Below are 20,651 nucleotides of genomic sequence, written 5' to 3' on the forward strand. Positions count from 1 at the left end.
CAATTTTCAGCCCGACAGACAGCTCTGGGGAAGGGCAGCAGGTCCATCCTTTACTCCTTCTTCACCTCTTTCCCCTCCTTCTGCCTCTTCCTCTCTAAGTTTGAGCCCAAGAAGAGGCACTGGGAAATGGAAAAGTCTTTTGTATGTGGTACTTGCCAGGGAAGCTGCCATGGAGACCTGACCCCGCTGTGGGACGGGAATGCCCAGCTGAGGCCTCGTGCCCATGCTAGGATAGACTCGTCCAGACGTGTCAGGTTCTGACAGAGCAAGCAGCAGGAAGTCATGTATGAGTATAAACTGATCTGTATGCAAGGGTGGGGAGAACATGCAGAGGACTGGGACGTGAGAAAACAGCACAGTACGTTCCTTGAGCAGGTGTCTCTGCTCAGCCATGGGAGGTCACAGAGAAAGAGGCTTGGAGGCGTTATTTTCACTGTGAGATGTGAGTGTAAAAAAGTGCCCGAGACACAGTGAGTACCAGGGAGATGTCCACTTGCCTACCCGAATACAGAATGACCACAGGCCTTAAAACACACACATGGGTCCTCAGAGGAGAGACAGGCCTCTAGAGTGGACACCAGCATTCTCCCCTGGTCAGCGGCAGCAGGGCGAGTGCTGGGGCCCTCATGAAGCTTCACAGGCAGTGAGCTCTCAACAACAGCAGGAACAGTGCCCGGGAGACTGTAGCTGCAAGACCGATTTTCATGTAAGAAGGCCTCTGAGGACTCTGAGATACGCCAGACTGAGACTAGCAGGCAGCTCCAAGATCTTGGTCAGAAGGGAACAGGAACTAGGGAAATTGGAATTATTGTTACTACAATTCCTTTACCTCTGCAGTCATAAGGTCCAGAGAGTCTCTCTTATTCTTTTTTTAAAGACAGAGTCTCACTCTGTTGCCTAGTCTAGAGTGCACTGGTGTGATCATGGTTCAGTACAGTCTTGACCTCCCAGGCTCAAGTGATCCTCCCGCCGCAGCCTCTCAAGCGGCTGGAACAGCAGTTGCATGCTACCAGGACCAGGCCTGGCTTTTTTGTTTTTGTTTTTGTTTTTTCTTCAGTAGAGACTGGGTCTCTCTATATTGCCCAGGCTAGTCTTGAACTCCTGGGCTCAAGTGATCCTCTGGCCTCAGCCTCCCAAAGGGTTGGGATTACAGGCATGAGACACTGCACCCAGCCAGTATAGTCTTTTAACAGCTTTATTGAGGTATGGCTAACATTGAAAAAACTACACACATTTAAAGTATGCAATTTGATAATTTTGACAAATGTATACACCAGTGAAACTATCACTACAGTCAAAATAAGGAACATATCCATCACTCCCAAGTTTCCTCACGCCCCTTGGTAACCCCTCTCTCCCGACTCCCTGCCCCCTAACATCAACTACTGATGCATTCTGTCTCCACAGACTCATTTACATTTTCTAGAATTTTACATAAATAAAATGATATAGTATATACTCCTTCATGTATGGCTTCTTTCAGCCCAATTATGTCAAGATTCATGCTTACAGTTGTGCGTATCCTCAGCCCATCTCTTTGTCTTGCTGAGTAGGATACCATTGCATAGACAGACCACAGCTTGCTCATCCATTCACTCTTGACAACGTTGAATTGTCTCAGTTTTTAGCAATGACAAATAAGGTTGCTATGTACATTCCCGTATAGACATTTGTATAAGCACAGGTTTTCATTTCTCTTGGGTAAAGACCTAGCAGTGGAAGGGCTGAGTCACATGGTAAATATATGTCTAACTTTTTAAGAAACTGTCAAACTGTTTCCCAAAGGGATTGTACCATTTTACATCCCCACCAGCAGTGTATGAAAATTTCCGTGCTTCCACATCCTCACCAATATATGGTGTGGTCAGTCTTTTTAATTTTGGACATGCTAATAAGTGCAAAATGAGGCCCAGAGAGTCTCAAGTTACATTTGTGTCATTTTTGGCCTCCAAAACAGGTGTCAACCATAGAGAAAATACTTGTTCCTTGAATGATCGTCATTTACAAGTGGAATTCATTACAAACCGGTAGTTCTACTGGGTTAAACTATGCCTTAGTGTCAACAGGCACATACTCATACAGAGAGACAGGAAGGCACAGAGACAAGGCAGGGCATTGATAAGGAGGTGACTTGGGCTCTAGCTCTGGCCTATCACCTAGTAAAATATTAGTTAAGTAGCCATGAGTAACTCACTTAACTTACCATGGGCTCCATTTTCTTATCTGTAAAATAGGAACATTGAAACAGCAAATCTTCCAAGGTTTGTGGATAATCAGAATTACAAAGATCAGTGACATTTCTAGGAGAGAAACATATTTCCAAGCATTTTATGGAGTATATCAGACAAAAAGTAAAGGAAACTGAATATTTTTGAGGTTTTTTTTTTTTTTTTAACCAAGAAATTCACATTTTGTTAAATTTTCAGAACTACCTCCTGAGGAAGGTGTAGCTGCACCCATTTAGAATGATAGAAAACATCAATCTGTCTGACTCCAAAGCCAAGTTCTTGCTACAATGAGAAATGAAACAACTGGATCCCTACTGATGCAGAGACCTGGGCCCCACAAATGTGAATTCTGTTCCCCTACCGAACAGAGTTATGGTTCCATAATATAGTACTCCCTCACTTTTCCACAGTTTCACATTCCACAGTTTCAGTTACCCGCAGTCAACTGCAATCCGAAAATATTAATGAAAAATTCTAAAAATAAACAATTCAGAAGTTTTAAATTGTGCTCCATTCTGAGTAGTGTGATAAAATCTTGTGCCAACATCCCGCCTGTCGAGCTTATCATTAGTCATTGACATCGTCTGCTCCTGACATCCAACCATTGACATCATCATGACTTTATGACCCACGATCACCAAAGCAGATGACCCTCCTTCTGACATATCATCAGGCCAATATCAGCCTAACACTGCATCACAATGCCCACATCAGTCACCTCATTTCATCTCATCAAGAAGGCAATGGATCAACTCACATCAACACAAGAAGAAGGGTGGCTATAGAACAATAAGATAATTTGGGGGCAGGTATGATGGCTCATGCTTGTAATCCCAATACTTTGGGAGGCCAAGGCAGGAGGATTGCTTGGACCCAGGCATTCAAAACCAGCCTGGGAAACATAGTGAGACCTCTTCTCTCTACAAAAAAATAAACAAAATTATCCAGATACAGTAGTGCATGCCTGTGGTCCCAGCTATTCCGGGGACTAAAGTGGGAGGATCACTTGGTCCCAGGAGGTCAAGGCAGCAGTAAGCTGTGATCACACCACTGCACTCCAGCCTGGGTGATAAAGTGAGACCCTGTCTCAAAAAAAAAGGTAATTTTGAGAAAGAGACCACATTCATATAACTTTTATTACAGTATATTGTTAGAATTGTTCTATTTCATTATTACTTATTGCTATTAATTTCTTTCTTTGCCTAATTTTTTTTTCTTTTTCTTTTTTTTTTTTTTTTTTTGAGTCAGAGTTTTCCTGCCCAGGCTGGAGTGCAATGGCATGATCTCAGCTCATCGCAACTTCTGCCTCCCAGGTTCAAGCAATTCTCCTGCCTCAGCCTCCCGAGTAGCAGGGATTACAGCTGCCTGCCACCATGCCCGGCTATTTTTGTATTTTTAGTAGAGGCGGGGTTTCTCCATGTTGGTCAGGCTGGTCTCGAACTCCCAACCTCAGGTGATCCACCCACCTCGGCCTCCTAAAGTGCTGGGATTATAGGCTTGAGCCACCGCGCCCAGCCTCTTTGCCTAATTTATAAATTAAACATTGCCATAGGCATGTATGAATGTATAGGAAAATCATAGATATATAGGGTTGGATACTATCCACAGTTTCAGGCATTCACTGAGGGGCTTGGAACATGCCCTCCTCAGATGAGGGGGGACTACTGTCATCTCCTCAATCATCCTTGATTCAATCCTCAACACAAATGGTTTGGCCAGGTCTTGCCTCTGGAGACAAAATTGCTAAGGATTTAGAGGGGAAAAAAATGTGGTTCACTGAGAAAGTCACCTCTGCTCCACTGGACAGCAATTTAAAACCCAGACCACGACAAGCAGAAAGGCCACCCCTCGACTCTCCTTCACACCTGGAATATTCAGGAGTCAATCATATTTCAGGACCACCAGGGGCAGACTGGGGAAAACTGAGCTGCTTGAGGAAAGCAATCAGCTCCACAAGGGGCTTAAGAAACAAGCTCTGGGCTACTTGGGAGGCTGAGGCAGGAGAATGGCGTAAACCCGGGAGGCGGAGCTTGCAGTGAGCTGAGATCCGGCCACTGCACTCCAGCCTGGGCGACAGAGCGAGACTCCGTCTCAAAACAAAACAAAACAAAACAAAACAAAAAAAACAAGAAACAAGCTCTGGGAGGAGTGGCTGGAGAAGACTTGGGGACACATAAGAAATGCCATCCAATTTCTAAGGGCTCCCTCGTGGTGTCAGACCTGTGCATCTTCAAGGGCATAAACAGATGAGATAAGCAGATGAGACTCACAGAGGACCTCAAAATACTGGCTCCCCAGAAGGGAGAACATTCTAGTAACAGAGCTGTCCAGCTGCAGAGTGGACTGCTTAACAAAGCGACGGGTGTCCTGCCTCTTGAATCACCATCTTCATAGGAATGCAGTAGAAGGGACTTAACTTCTGCCCTGAGGAAAAGGTTAGACTAGGGAAACAGCTCCAAAATTTTTTAAAAGGAAGCAACATAGCCATCTACTGGGAGTTTTCTAAAGCCTTGGTTTAATTAAACTAAAGAGCTGGGACAGGAAATGCCAAATTAAATTAACAGAGACTTGCTTTAAGACAATGCAAGTGGATGGTAATGAAGGAATGAGTCCTAGGCCCTGGATCAACCGTATTAAGCAATGCAGAGCATAAAGCCAATTCTGTTCACTAGATTTGCTTAGAAAGGGCCAGATAAGAAGGACTTTTCTAAAGGCACCTACTACCCAAAGAGCTGCCAAGGTGTCCAATGGAGCCCAGAGAGAATATGCTAACAATAAAAAGTTGAACATCCTCAATAAAAAAGGGTAAAAGTGGCCGGGCGCGGTGGCTCAAGCCTGTAATCCCAGCACTTTGGGAGGCCGAGATGGGCGGATCACGAGTTCAGGAGATCGAGACCATCCTGGCTAACACGGTGAAACCCCGTCTCTACTAAAATACAAAAAAAATTAGCTGGGCGAGGTGGCGGGCGCCTGTGGTCCCAGCTACTCGGGAGGCTGAGGCAGGAGAATGGCGTGAACCCGGGAGGCGGGGCTTGCAGTGAGCTGAGATCTGGCCACTGCACTCCAGCCTGGGCAACAGAGCCAGACTCCGTCTCAAAAAAAAAAAAAAAAAAGGGTAAAAGTAATTAACAGAAAATTACTGAAAGCTTTTTTGAAACCAAAGGTAGTCAGCATTGGTAAAAGTCCACAAAAGTGGACACTTTTATATAATGTTGGCAGGAGGGTAAAAAGACATAATCTTTTTGGAGGACAATTTGGCAATAGAGTACCAAAAACCTTACAATTGAAGAGAACTTTGGGCTGAGTGCAGTGGCTCACACCTGTAATGCCAACACTTTGAGAGGCCAAGGTGGCAGGATTGTTTGAGCCCAGAAATTCGAGACCAGCCTGGGGTAACACAGTAAGACCTCGACTCTATGAAAAATATGAAATGTTAGCTGGGCATGGTGACATGTGCCTGTGGTCCCAACTCCTCGAGAGACTGAGGCAGGAGTATCACTTGAGCCTGGGAGGTCAAGGCTGCTGTGAGCCATGTTCATGCCACTGTTCTCCAGTCTGGGTGACAAAATGAGACCCTGTCTCACAAAAAAAAAAAAAGGATTGAGAGAGAGAGAGAGGGAGAGAAAGAAAAAAAGAAAGAAAGAAAGAAGAGAGAAAGAGAAAGGAAAAAAGGAAAAGGAAAGGAAAAAAAGAAAAGGACAAAGAAAAGACCTTTGAACCCTGAATTTCACTTTTAGAAATTCATCTTAAGGAAATTCATTCCAAAGAAATTTATCCCCAGGATTATCTAAATATTTGCCTTTATTTTCTTCTAGTAATTTTATGGTTTAACTTTATTATATTTAAGCCTTTAATTTATTTGGAATTTATTTTGGTATGAGGAAGATGTGACCTTTTTTTCTTTTACTTTAAAAAAAATGTATTACGATTATTATTTTAGAGACAAGGTCTTGCTCTGTCACCCCGGCTAGAGTGCAGTGGTGTGAGCATAGCTCAGTAAAGCCTTGAACTCCTGGCCTCAAGCCATTCTCCCTCGTCAGCCTAGGAGTAGCTGGGACCACAGGCATGTACCACCATGCCCAACTAATTTTTTTTATTTTTTGTAGAGACAGAGTCTTCCTTGTTGCCCAGTCTTGCTGTATTGTCTCAAACTCCTGAGCTCAAGCGATCCTGCCGCCTCAGCCTCCCAAAGCACTGGGATTACAGGCGTGAGCCTCTGTGCCCAGCTGCCTTTTTATTTTTTCATTTTTCAAATGCTTTGTTGGTTCCAAAATACCATTTATTGACCCACGCTTTCCCCCTCTGGTTTTAAATACTGGAAGTTTGACTTTGAAATGTAACCCGCTGCCTTATTCAGGCTACATTCGAGGAAATCTGAGACCAAGAGTCTGAAGGCTCAGTTTCCTTCCTCAAACCCAGGAGATGGTAAATGTGTCACTTCCACCCTTTCGATCTATTTCTCAGAACTCCTTCTTTCCAAACTCAGCCATGCCCCTGGCTCAGGTCTATAGAAATTCCCAGGGTCCACAGACAAAGCAGAACTCACTTATGGGGAAATTGGGGAAATACCTATCTATTCAGTTAAGCCTGCCCCATATGGTGACTCAGATCGTCTGAAGCCCAAAGCATCATTTTCCACCCCAAAACCATTTCCTCCTCCAGACTTCTCTATTTCTATGGTCCAGACTCAAGACCTTGATATTACCCTAGAGTCCCCCTTCTGTTCTCCTGCACACCCAGATGGCCCTCCCTCCCCAGATCCATTCTCCCACCCTCCCTCCTATCAGTTTGGTGGGCCCATCACCGCTTCCCCTGGCCCAGGCTCTCCCTTCATGCGCTTGGAGCAGACTGATCTCCTAGCCTTCACTCACTTCATGTGGTAATCTGCTGTGTTCATCACTGTCAGGATCTTCTGCCTCCCCTCACTGCTCTGCTGAAAACACTCTAGTGGTTCATCATTGCTCATTAATGAAAGTCTAGATATTAAATGTAGAAGGCCCAGCACAATTTGCCCCTACACCACCTACCTCTCTAATCTTTTCTCCTTATTCTGACAGATAGACTCTCCGTCTGTCATTTATATATATTTTTTACTGCACTCTTCTACTTTATGGATTTTTTAAACATTGCTTTCAAGTATGGAATAAAGAATTTTATTTATTTATTTATTTGAGACTGGGTCTCACTCTGTTGCCCAGGTCAGAATGCAATGGTGCAATCATATCTCACTGTAACCTCAAATTCCTGGGCTCAAGCCATCCTCCTGCCTCAGCCTCCTGAGTAGCTATGACTGCAGGTGTACATCACCACATCTGGCTAATGGAATAAAATATTACAATGCCTAATCTTAATTTTCAAAATGTTAAATTACATTGTACCTAATACCCATGCATTTACTTTTTTCAGTGGTTCAACAGCCCTCACTTTGGCAAAGGTCCCAGGCCCAAGGTAAGGCCTTGCTTTTTCCAAACTCATCTTTGAAAGACGTTAAGTGCCTGTAAGTTGTACTACGTTAGGTTCTAGGACATTTTCATAGAAGACTTTATCAGACTATTTTCCTCTAACTTGAGAAAGAGCTGGGGGCAGAATACAGCACTGAATGATTGAAGAGGATGCACTGAAATCAGGCCAGAGGTTGCTGGAAGGAGCAATGAGGAACACCAGCAGCAATAAGGAGCCGGTGATGATTTTGGCTTCACAGGGAGGTGTGTACCACACCCATTTTATCTCTACGTGGATGAACCACAGCTGTTGGCTCCCTTGTCTCCAGGACATCACACTCTCCACATTCCCTCCCACCTTCTGGCTTCTGCTTCCCAGGGGCCCTCATCTGCCCCGTCCTGGGTGAACACCGGTGAGTCAACTGCTGGGCGTGCCTTCCTGCTCTGCACACCCTCCCTGGCCACCCTACCCACTCCCACAGCTCGCACTGCAGACAAGCTGCATCTCTAGCTCCAGCCCATCTGCCTCTTCTGAGCTCTAAATTCATGCAGGTGAAATCCTGCCGGTGTTGCCTCAGAGGCCCATCGTACTTCTCAAGCATTTTCCCCTCAGAACGCATATCCAGAAGATGCATCTCTTAGGCACATCCCCGTGGCTCTCACCTGGATGACTGCATTCACCTTCTCCCACATTTGCCCCCTCCTTCGGAATTTATATAGATTGTTTTAAAACACAAATCCAATGTGCTTGCTCTCCTGCACCTCAAAACTGCCTTCAGGATAAACCACTGCCTTTAACATGTTCACAGGTTGCCCATGGCCTGGCCCTGCTCATCTCTTCAGCCTCATCTCATGTCCCTTGCCCCTCGCTCTCTGGGCTTCTGCCTCCCGGGCCCTCCTTTAGGTTCTCTAACACACCATAGTCCTTCTAGTGTTGGGGCCTCTGCACATGCTGTTCCCATTGCCTGAGACATGAATCCCTCTCCCTATCTCTACCTGCACCTTCATCTGATTAATCCCTACCCTTCCTATCCATGATGTTGCTTTCTCAGGGACTCTCTCTGACTTTTTAAACTAATCAGGTTCTCCCCGGTATATATCTTCATAGCACCTTGTATTACTCCTTTCTTAATGACCACCTGCTATAGACTGAATGTCTGTGTCCCTCCAAAATTCATATGTTAAAAATTAGTCCCAAATGTGATAATATTTGGAGGAGGGCTCTTTGGGAGGCAGAGCCCTCATGAATGGGATTAGTAGCCTTATAAAAGAGACCCCTGAGAGCTCCCTTGTCCCCTCCGTGTAAGGATGCAACAAGAAGGTGTGGTCTATGATACAAAAAGCAGACCTTGCCAGGTGCCCAATATGCTGACACTTGAACTTCCCAGCCTCCAGAACTGTGAGAAATAAATTTCTATTGTTCATAAACCATCGAGTCTACGGTATTTTGTTATAGCAGCACAAACAGACTGATGTGCCACCCAACCATGATTATATGTGTAATTTATGGTTTCTCTGCTAGTAGGGATGCAACATGGGGTTAGGAACCATGCTTATTTCCCACATAGTCCTTAGGCCCAAGCATGTTCCTGAATCAAAATGCCTCATCTTTTATGAATGAAGGAGTGAGTGAATGAATTAATGAATGAACTGATAACCCTCAATAATTATTCCAGCCTTTTATACCTACTATTGACAAGCTTGCACTCTACTCCAAATTTATTGGGCTTTAACTCTATTTTTGGCCAGCCACATTTGACATTCCCTGCAGTAAGTCTATGCTTTCCATCCTATGTCAAGGAAGGACATGGACTAGTACGGCCAAGAAAGGTCTAAATTCCATGGGTGGGAGAGAGAGACTAAATCTGAAAGGAAGAATAGATTGAGCAAAGGTGTAGAGATTGGGGAAGGCTGGACATTTGGAGAGAAAGAAAAGGAAACTGACACTAAACCGAACAGTCTCACAAACACAATTTCATTTCATCCTTCCAAAACCCTGTGAAGTAAGAATTACTACCCCAGGGCTAAGCTCAGTGGCCCACACCTTTAATCCCAGCACTTTGAGAGGCCAAGGCGGGTGGATCACCTGAGGTCAGGAGTTCAAGACCAACCTGATCAACATGGTGAAACCTCATCTCTACTAAAAATACAAAAATAGCCGGGTGTGGTGGTGCATGCCTGTAATCCCAGCTACTTAGGAGGCTAAGGCAGGAGAATCACTTGAACCTGGGAGGTGGAGGTTGCTGTGAGCCGAGATCGTGCCACTGCACTCCAGCCTGGGCAACAGCGAGACTCCATCTCAAAAAACAAAACAAAACCAAAACAAAACAAAGCAAAAAACAAGAATTACTATCCCAGTTTTTCAGATGAGGCAATGGAAGCTCTAAAAAGTTAAGCAGGAGAAACAGATATGAAATGTATGTCTTACACTTTTCCTCATTCTATTTTCTCAGCCTGGAATGTCCATTCTCCCTCCACTACACAAATCTACTCTTCAAATTAACACATAGCAAAGTCTAAGAAGCCATCCCTGTGTTCACTCTGTCAGCCTCACTTGCTCGCTCTCCATCCCTCTGCTTCCTCTCTAACACTTCTTTATTCTGCTGGCACCACAGTCATCTCCACCCGCCTTCCTCACAAGTTAAAAGCTTGTTAAGGGCAAGTGGTGATCTTTGCCACCTCTTTCCCCAAGGCTTTTAACACAAAGCCTCATGCATGACAGAGCTGTAAAACAGGTTACCAAGCTGGCTCCAGGCAGGTTTGCAGGGAACTGTGCTCTACAGAAATACCTCCTCCCCGCAGGCCCTGGGTCCTGTTCCTGAGTCATGAGTCCTGTTCTCTCATCCTGCTTGTTCTCTCTAGGGGAGCTACAGTACCTTTGAGCAACCTTGCAGGAGATACAATGGCTTATTAGAGGCAGCACAAAGACCCCGTGGAGGGAAGAGTACAGAAAGGGAAAGCGATAATCATGTATATTTTTAGATGTTCATTTTCTTAACAAAATGCTCCAAAACTTGTCCAGACTTTCAAACTCAAAAACCTAAGCCTCCTTTTCTTGAGGATCATCAAAGTCCCCGATGGTCCTTCAGGTATGTCAAGCTTCCTAGAAAATAAAGCTAAGTCATAATCACTTAACACACATGGCTAAATGGCCATTTCCTTCTAATTTATCAGCAACTGTTATAAATTTCTATACTAGAAAAGAAAAATTTCTATTTATACTCAGAGTGATACGTTAAATTTGCCATTGAAGTAAAGCAGAAAGAGTGTAGCATGTATGTATTTGTAACTCGACTGTGCATGAGACAAAGATCTATTTAGGAGAATGTGTCTAGCATGGGTCCTGAGTAACCGAACACAATCTATCATGAGCATAGAGGTGCCATGAAGTAAAACATGGTATGTTCAGGGTAGTCATGAAATACTGAATGAACAGGGGCTGGAAGAACCCCAGTAGTTAGCCAGTCCAATCTCCTCCTTTCATAGATAAGGAAGCCCCAGAGACACATGGGAATTGCCAGAGGTCACATAGCTCATTAGGATCAGAGCCAGGATGAGGATCCAAGTCTCTTGCCTCTCCAGCCACATTGTATGCCACACCTGCCCCTCCCAGTCCTACACCACAATTGCCCTAACCAGGGTCCCTTCCCCCCTGCAGCCAGGAGTTCACACCAAAAGGAGGAAGGAGAGAACTGTGCACTGGCGTAGGACTTCACTATTCACTGTTTGCAATGGATAAAAAGCCTTGTATCAGATTGAATGCTTATATTTATGTTTATGAAAAATGCTTTGAAAAACTGTAAAGCACCATATAAATGTTAGATTAGTAATACGTTTATTACATGATTTGTATCTGGGATATTAATTCAACAGTACCAACATTATTATTGGTCATTTTATTTTCACAGCTAATTTATCTTTAATCTGGAATCCAAATTTGGCCAACATGAAAGCATCTGATTAGTTTCTGGGTTTGTCTTATTGGAAACTTCATCTCTCAGAGAGTAGAGAATATGACAGAGGAATGCTAATCTAAACATATTTCTGTCCAAGAATAAAATGATTTGTGAAAGAGGAATTTGAGATAAAGTGAATGTCATCTTGCAGTTTATGATAAAGAAGGGAAGGCGAGTCATATAAAGGATTAGTCAGAATAGACTAGGTTATATTACCGTAACAAATAAATTCCAAAATCTCAGTGACTTACTACATCTAATACAGGTCATTCTATTCACATGCATTTGCAACCACACCTAATTCATTTGTAGCACATTCTCTAGAACACGTGACTTCCAAAGTTGCTGCATCAGGGCAAGTTTATGTGACACAGGCATACACTGGCCCTTGATTGCATCAGCCAAGACACGTAACACATCATCTATCACTTCCTCTCAGAGTTCAATGGCCAGAAAAAAACGCATGTCCCCAGCTTAAACTACAAGGGAGACCAGGAAAAGAAGACAGACATTTACAGAGTAATCTCTCAAATGAGCAGGTATTTGGTGAGCACTGTCTACCACATGTATGTTCTCTAGATTTCAGGAAAGCAAATATCAAAAAAAGTTTGAGTGTCCTAATTGTCTAAAACCAAATCTATATATGCCTTGAATAAAAGAAAGACCAAAAGAAAAGACAATGGAGTCATAAGAATGATTATCTCTAGTTATTAAATTGCAGATTTTCCTTTGTTCTTTATATTTTTATATTTCCTCAGCAAAATTTAAAGAGCATGTTTTAGAATCTGAAAAAAGTAACACGAGCTATTCTTGGAAGTTGAAACACAAGTTTAGACCAGAGATAACCTTGACTCCACTAAAGAAAATGACTCAAAAGGAAAGGGAATTTCTTTAAAATGCGCTTTTGATGAGATAACCAGAATTAGTCAGAAGAAAAGTGACAGACGGGCACAGACATGACTGCTTCCACACCGGAAGCTCTCTGAGGAACTCTGATTTTTAAAGGGCATCCATGAAGAGGGAAAGGAGGACAGGTCTCCAAGAAAGAAGAGAAAGAGGAGGCAATCCTGTTCATCACTGTATTAGGCCATACTTGTGCTGCCATAAAGAAATACCTAAGACTGAGTAATTTACAAGGAAAAGAAGTTTATTTTGGCTTATGGTTTTGCAGGCTGTACAAAAAGTATGACACCACCATCTGTGTCTGGTGAGGGCCTCACGAAGCTTCCAATCACGGCAGAAGGCAAAGAGGGCCAGGCATGTCATGTGGTGAGAGCAGGAGCAAGACAGTGAGGGAAGAGGTACCACACACTTCTAAACAACAAGGTCTTGTGAGAACTCAGTCCCTATTGAGAGGACAGCACTGAGCTATTCACAAGGCATCTGACCCCATGATCCAAACATTTCCCAGCAGGCCTCACCTTCAACACTGGGGATTACATTTCAATGTGAGATTTGGAGGGGCAAACATCCAAACTTTATTATTCCACCCTTGGCTCCCTAAATCTCAGTGCTTCTCACATTGCAAAATAAAATCGTGCCTTCCCAATAATCCCCCCAACTTTTAACTCATTCCAGCCCCAACCCAAAAGTCCCAAAGTCCAAAGTCTCATCTGGGATTCAAGTCAAGTTCCTTCCACCTATGAGGCTGTAAAGTCAAAAACAAATTATTTACTTCCAAGATTCAAAAGTGATACAGGCATTGTGTAAACATTCCTATTCCAGAAGGGAGAAATTGGTCAAAATGTTACCAGGATTGGGTCCCAATCCAGAACCAAGAGAAGGCTCTGGACCTCGCACAAGAAAGAATTCCAGGCGAGTCCATAGAGTAAAGTAAAAGCAATTGTATTAAGAAAGTAACAGAATAAAGAATGCCTACTCCATAGGCAGAACAGCAGCTTGGGCTGCTGGACTAAGGATACTTAATAGTTATTTCTTAATTATATGTTAAACAAGGGGTGAATTATTCACAAGTTTTCTGGGAACGAGGCAGGCAATCCCCCGAGCTGAGGGTTCCTCCCCTTGTTAGTCCATATGGGGTACATTTTAGATGTTGCCATGCCATCTGTAAACTGTCACGGTGCTGAGACAGGCACAGACATGACTGTTTGGGTCATGGTGGAAGTGTCTTTTGGCATGCTAATGCATTATAATTAGCATATAATGAGCAGTGAGGACAATCAGAGGTCACTCTCATCGCCATCTGTATTAGTCTGTTCTCACACTGCTGTAAAGAACTGCCCAAGACTGGGTAATTTATAAAGAAAAAGGGTTTAATTGACTCACAGTTCTGCATAGCTGGGGAAGCCTCAGGAAACTTACAATCGTGGCAGAAAGGAAAAGCAAGTACCATCTTCCTAAGGCTGCAGGAGAGAGTGAGCATGTGTGTAGGAGGAACTTCCAAACACTTATAAAACCATCAGATCTTATGAGAACTCACTCAGTATCACGAGAACAGCATAGGGGAAATTGACTCCATAATCCAATCACCTCCCACCAGGTCCTGCCCTCAACATGTGGGGATTATGGAAATTATAATTTGAGATGAGATTTGGTTGGGGACACAGAGCCAAACCATATCACCATTTTGGCTTTGTGGGTTTGGGCCAACTTCTTTACTGCAACCTGTTTTATCGGCAAGGTCTTCGCTACCTGTATCTTGTGCCAACCTCCTATCTCCTCCTATGACTTAGAATTCCTAACCTCCTAGGAATGCAGCTCAGTAGGTCTCAGTCTTATTTTACCCAGCCCCTATATAAGATGGAATTGTTCTGGTTCAAACAGCTCTGACCAAAAAAAAAAAGCAACAGGTACCACACAAGTCTGAAATTGAGCAGGGAAGACATTAAGCCTTAAAGCTGCAACATAATCTTTGATTCCATGTCCTGCAAGCTGGTTCAAGAGGTAGGCTCCCAAGGTCGTAGACAGCCCTGCCTCTGCGGCTTCCCTGGGAGTAGCCCATGTGGCTGATCTCATGGGTTGGAGTTGAGTGTATGCAGCTCTTCTAGGCTCAGGGTGCCAGCTGCCGGTGCATCTACCATTCTGGGATCTGGAGGGCAGCAGCCCTATTCCCACAGCATCACCAGGCAGTGCCCCAGTGGGGACTGTGTGTGAGGACTCCAACCCCACATTTTCCCTTGGCATTGCCCTAGTAGAGGTTCTCTGCAAGGGCTCTGCCCCTGTATCATGCTTCTGCCTGGGAACCTAGGGTTTCTAACACATCCTCTGAAATCTAGGTGGAAGTGCCCAGGCTCCCTCAATCTTGCATTCTGCGTGTCTGCAGGCTTAACACGACATGGAAACCACTAAGGCTTATGGCTTGTGCCCTCTGGAGTGGTGGCCCAAGCTGTATCTTGGCCCCTTTGAGCCAAGGCTAGAGTCAGAGCAGAGTGGCCAGGATGCGGGCAGCAGTGTCCCAAAGCTGTGCATAGCAGCGTGGCCATGGCCTGGCCCATAAAACCTCTGGGCCTAGTGCACCAAACTTCTGCACCTGTGATGGGAAGGGCTGTTTCACAGATCTCTGAAATGCCCTCAAGGCCTTTTTCCCATTGTCTCGAATATTAGCACTTGGCTCCCTTTTAGTCATGCTAATCTCTCTAGCAACGATTGCTCTGCAGCCTACTTGGATTCTTTCTCTGACACAAGGCCAGGCTGCAAATTTTCCAAATTTTTAGACTCTACTTCCATTTTAAATATAGGTTCCAACTTTAAGTCATTTCTTTATCCCTGAGCATAGGCTGTTAGAAGCAGACAGGCCATATCCTGGCTTAGAAATTTCTAAGTAGGCCGGGGGCGGTGGCTCACTCCTGTAACCCCAGCACTTTGGGAGGCTGAGGCGGGTGGATCACAAGGTCAGGAGATCGAGACCATCCTGGCTAACATGGTGAAACCCCGACTCTACTAAAATACTAAAAAATTAGCCGGGCGTGGTGGCAGGTGCCTGTGGTCCCAGCTGCTCAGGAGGCTGAGGCAGGAGAATGGCATGAACCCAGGAGGCGGAGCTTGCAGTGAGCCGAGATGGCGCCACTGCACTCCAGCCTGGGTGACACAGTGAGACTCCGTCTCAAAAAAAAAAAAAAAGAAAGAAAATTTCTAAGCAACACTTTGCTGCTGAGAGGTTTCTTCTACTAGATACTCTAAGCCATCACTCTTACGTTCAAACTTCCACAGATCCCCAGGACACAAACACAATGCACCCAATTTCTTCACTGAGTTATAGCAAGGGTGACCTTTGCCCCAGTTCCCAATAAGTTCCCCATTTCCATCTGAGACTTTGTCACCCTGGACTTCATTGGCCATATCACTATCAGCATTTTGGTCACAACCATTTAGCCAGTCTCTAAGAAGTTCCATACTTTCCCTCGTCTTCTTGTTTTCTTCTGAGCCCTTTAAATTCTTCCAATCTTTGCCCGTTACCCAGTTCCAAAGTTGACTCCACATGTTCAGATATCTTTATAGCTATGCCCCACTCTTCAGTACCAATTTTCTGTATTAAGCCATTCTTTTTTTTCTTTCTTTCTTCTTTTTTTTTTGAGACAGAGTCTCACTCTGTCACCCAGGTTGGAGTGCAGTGGTGTGATCTTGGCTCACTGCAAGCTCCGCTTCCCGGGTTCATGCCATTCTCCTGCCTCAGCCTCCCGAGTAGCTGGGACTATAGGCACCCACCACCACGCCTGGCTAATTTTTTGTATTTTTAGTAGAGATGGGGTTTCACCATGTTAGCCAGGATGGTCTTGATCTCCTGACCTTGTGATCCACCCACCTCAGCCTCCTAAAATGCTGGGTTTACAGGTGTGAGCCACCACGCCCAGCCTGTATTAAGCCATTCTTATGTTGCTATAAAGAAATATCTGAGGCTGGGTAATTTATATGGAAATCAAGTTTATTTGGGCTCACAGTTCTGCAGGCTGTACAAGCATGGCACCGATATCTGCTCAGCTTTTGGCGAGGGCTTAGGAAGCTTCCAGTCACGGCAGAGAGTGAAGGGGAGCAGGGATGTCACATGTCAAAAGCAGTAACAAGACAGCAAAGGGGGAGTGCCATACACTTTTAAACAACCATAGCTCAGGAGAACTCATTCACTATTGAGAGGACAGTACCAAGCTATTCATGATGGATCTGCCCCCATGATCCAAACACCTCCCACCAGGCCCTACCTCCAACACTGGGGATTACATTTCAACATGAGATTTGGAGGGAACAAATACCCAGACTACATCAATCACCCGTCTCCAGAGAAAAGGAAAAGGGAATTTAGAAACAGAAAAAACCGCATCCATCAGGGAACAGATGAGCTAAGGTGACGAGGTAATTGCAGCTAAATAGAAATTTGCTGACTGAACGTGAAGCTGTCCCTTCCTGCTATGGACTTCAGATTTTAGCCCACTTGAATTGCTCCATATCCTCCAAGCCACGGCCATCCCTTGACTCTCTGGGTTCCCAAGCACTTGCTGCCTTCATCACACAGTTTGAGTTAAGGCAGAAAGACTGGTTTCCACGTACACTTTGTGGAAGCTTTCTCATTTCTCTATATAATCTCTGTCCTTTGTCTACTGCTTTAAAATCTAGAAATTGTTTACAAACACAAAGGTGATCCTTTAAAAGCTCAAAGTTGATTGTGTCACCAATATATACTACTCTTAATGGCTTCCTGTTAAACTTTGAGTAAACGCTTTACGGAGCCTACATAAGGCCATGACTGTCTGGCTCTTATGTTCCTCCTCATCCTCATCTCACCAATTCACCCTCCACTCCTGTATCCCTCACTCCTTCCCCCTTCTCTCTCTGAGCTCCAGACTCAATGACCTACTTCCACTCTTTTTGACCCCCAGGGACTTATCTCAGCCTGGAATTTTCCCTCTTCGCCCTCCACTGAACTGTACACTCCCAGTCTAAGACATGTGCTTCTGTCACACACCCTTACTGTACTTATCTCAGTTTATAATTATCTACTCATTTAGAAAAGTATCGATGAAGGTCTTCACTGTCAGCTTTCAGTATAGCAGGAATCATAGCTGATTTTACTTAACAGGGTTTCATTCTTTGTAACTTTTGTTTGTTTGTTTGTTTGTTTGTTTTTTGAGATGGAGACTCACTCTTGCCCAGGCTGGAGTGCTATGGCGTGATCTCGGCTCACCGTAACCTCTGCCTCCTGGGTTCAAGTGATTCTCCTGCTTCAGCCTCCCGAGTAGCTGGGATTACAGGTGCCTGTCACCACACCCAACTAATTTTTTGTATTTTTCGTAGAGATGGGGTTTCATCATGTTAGCCAAGCTAGTCTCGAACTCCTGACCTCAGGCGATCCACCCACCTCGGCCTGCCAAAGTGCTGGGATTACAGGCATGAGCCACCGCGCCCAGCCATTCCTTTTTCACTTATGGGTGAGAAGCCATTACAGATTATTTCTTCTTTTTTTTTCTCTCTTCACTGACACACCAGGGTCACTAAGTAGTAGGACACTGTGAACTAGAATTCAAGAAATTGAGTTTTAATTTTACCTCCCACTGTCATATGAATTCTCCATGTGACCTTGGGCCATACTTCCCCTGTACCCTGTTTCCTCTTTTATAAAAGTAAGAATTTAAACTAGTTGGTCTCCGACATGCATCCTTCTCTAACATATTCTGGGACCTTCAACAGACTAAGATAAAGCAGAATAATTAAAACTTAATTTAAAAGAACACAGGAAAGGAAGCGGCTACATTAAGGAAGAGAGACATCCTCATGGTTGAAGCAGCATATGCCCTGGTGTCTGGATCCCATTTAGGAAACATGGTAACTTTGCAATCTTGGGCAAATTGCTTAATTTCTCTGGACCTTGACTTCCTCTTCTGTAAGATGTGATAAGAACATCTACCTCACAGGTCTGATGAGAGGATTAAGTGAGATAATGTATTATAATCCCTTGAACCTGGTAGGCTGTTACGTTAAGTCCTTTCCTCCTTCACTGTAGCTATAATGGAATTTAAAAACACATTATAACTAGAGCATGAGTTGCGACGAAAGGCTCAATTGTCTCTGCATGTGTTGGCTTATGCATGCTTAATTCCTCTGAAAAGCTTTTATACCACGTGAAAGGAAATAATTGCATTTCCCTGAAAATTCACAGGAAAAAGTTACATTTTTCTCTTCATTCAAGTGATTCTGTCAGACCCAACCACATGCAACAATTTTAAAGTTGCTTCCAAATAGGTTTACAGATATTTCCTGTCTTTATGGAACAACGGCAAGACCATGACTGAAGTTCACATCCAGATTCCACCACTAACCATGTACCCAATTACTTCAGTCACCTTCATTCAGGTCTTATATATCACAGAATAAAATCAGATTTCATCAGAGGAGGTGAAGAGAGGGAGAGGAGGTATTTCAATCCCTTCCCCCCTCCCCTGTTTTTTGTTGTTTTTTTTTTAACAAGGATCCTAGAGTTACTGAATGATAGCATGTTCAAGGGGAAAAGACCCTAAGGATGATCTTTTTCAGTCAACACTTGGTGTTGGTGGTGATAAGAGACTCCAGCATCTTTATGCAGTAGAAAGAGAAGACTGGACTCGGAATCAGAAGCTTGACTTCAAGCACTGGTTTCATCAGTCTTGTGGTCTTGGGTTGGTCACTTCACCTATTCAAGGATCCTCAGCTATGAAAGAGGACAGTGTCAGCTAACTCTTGTAGGTGCAGTGAGGAGGCAGCGAGATAGTGCAGGTAAACTAGAAAACAATTGCCACATGAAAGGCATCACAATGGTTCTTTAGATTCATAAGCTCCAATCTTATAAAACATACCCAGTCACCTACCAACATAGAACATCTCACCTTGCATATCTGATTTTGTGGATCATGGGAAAAAACTGCTGATTCCTAGCAAAACCCATGGCATAGAATAAGTGCACAATAATTTTTTTTCTTCCTAAATGATTTAGATGACAGTGACTCATTAAGGGTTTCTTGAGGCCTCCTCAGAGTCGAGAGGTGAGTGCCTGAAGCCACCCAACGTCCCTGTCACAGGATGGCTCCCAACACACACACACCACAGGCCTGCCCAGTATGTTCCACTATCCCTTCCCTAGAAGAGGTAACTTTTGTTCACAGTCCCAGAAAAGCAGGCTCCCCAAAACAATGCAAGGACCCACCTCTCTCTGAACCTCACCCACCCTAGTTTTCCTTTAAAAATCAATTGACAAGACAATCATGTGAAGGAAAATGTTGGGTGATATTCTAACCCAAGTTCACTGCTTCTCAACCAAGTTCTCCTTGAGAAATTCAACAACCACATTTGGGGAATTCTCTACAACAGAGGAGTGAGGATGGGACCAGGATGGGTATTGCCTATGTGGGTGGAACCAGGGTTTTTTCCTGGATTACCAAAGAGATGGTATGCATTGCTCCCAGAAGCTAAATATCTTCAGGCTTTCAATGGTGGCCTTCACCTGAAAATGTTATCCCTGTTGAAGCTTTCGAGCCAATATTTTCATAAGAACTATATTTTCTTTGGTGAACTAAGGCATTATAATGATGACTATACAGGTTCTTGAGTGACTGAAGCCATCATTAGCATTGTTATTATTTTTGTTTAGTTGCATCTCCATAGCAGCTCACATTCACAATGTGCTTTGCAATTGTTCCTTAGCAATAGCCCTCACAAGATTCTCAGGAGGAGAGGGGGTAATCAGGATTAACATTTCTGTGTTGCCTAAGGAGGAACCAAGGTAAGCAGAAATGTAGCCAGTTGGCTGACATCACTGTTCCTTCAGGATTTATCCTTAGACACCCAAGCTTCTACCCTAGTCTGGTGCTACACTTACATTGCTTACATCCAAGTGTGGTTATTTCTGTGGCTCTTGTTATAGCTATTATAGCACCAGGTACATGACCAGGAGAATTAGACTGGCATTAAATCAGAATAAGAGATTTTGCACCTGAAATAGACCTTATGACATCTAACCAATCCTATTATTTATAATTAAACAGGAACAGAGGGAATACTTTATCCAACTCACACAAGCCGCTTTCCTCCCAGATCCACACTTT

This window comes from Theropithecus gelada, chromosome 13 (genome assembly GCF_003255815.1).
Source record: "Theropithecus gelada isolate Dixy chromosome 13, Tgel_1.0, whole genome shotgun sequence".
In the NCBI taxonomy this organism is placed as follows: Eukaryota; Metazoa; Chordata; class Mammalia; order Primates; family Cercopithecidae; genus Theropithecus; species Theropithecus gelada.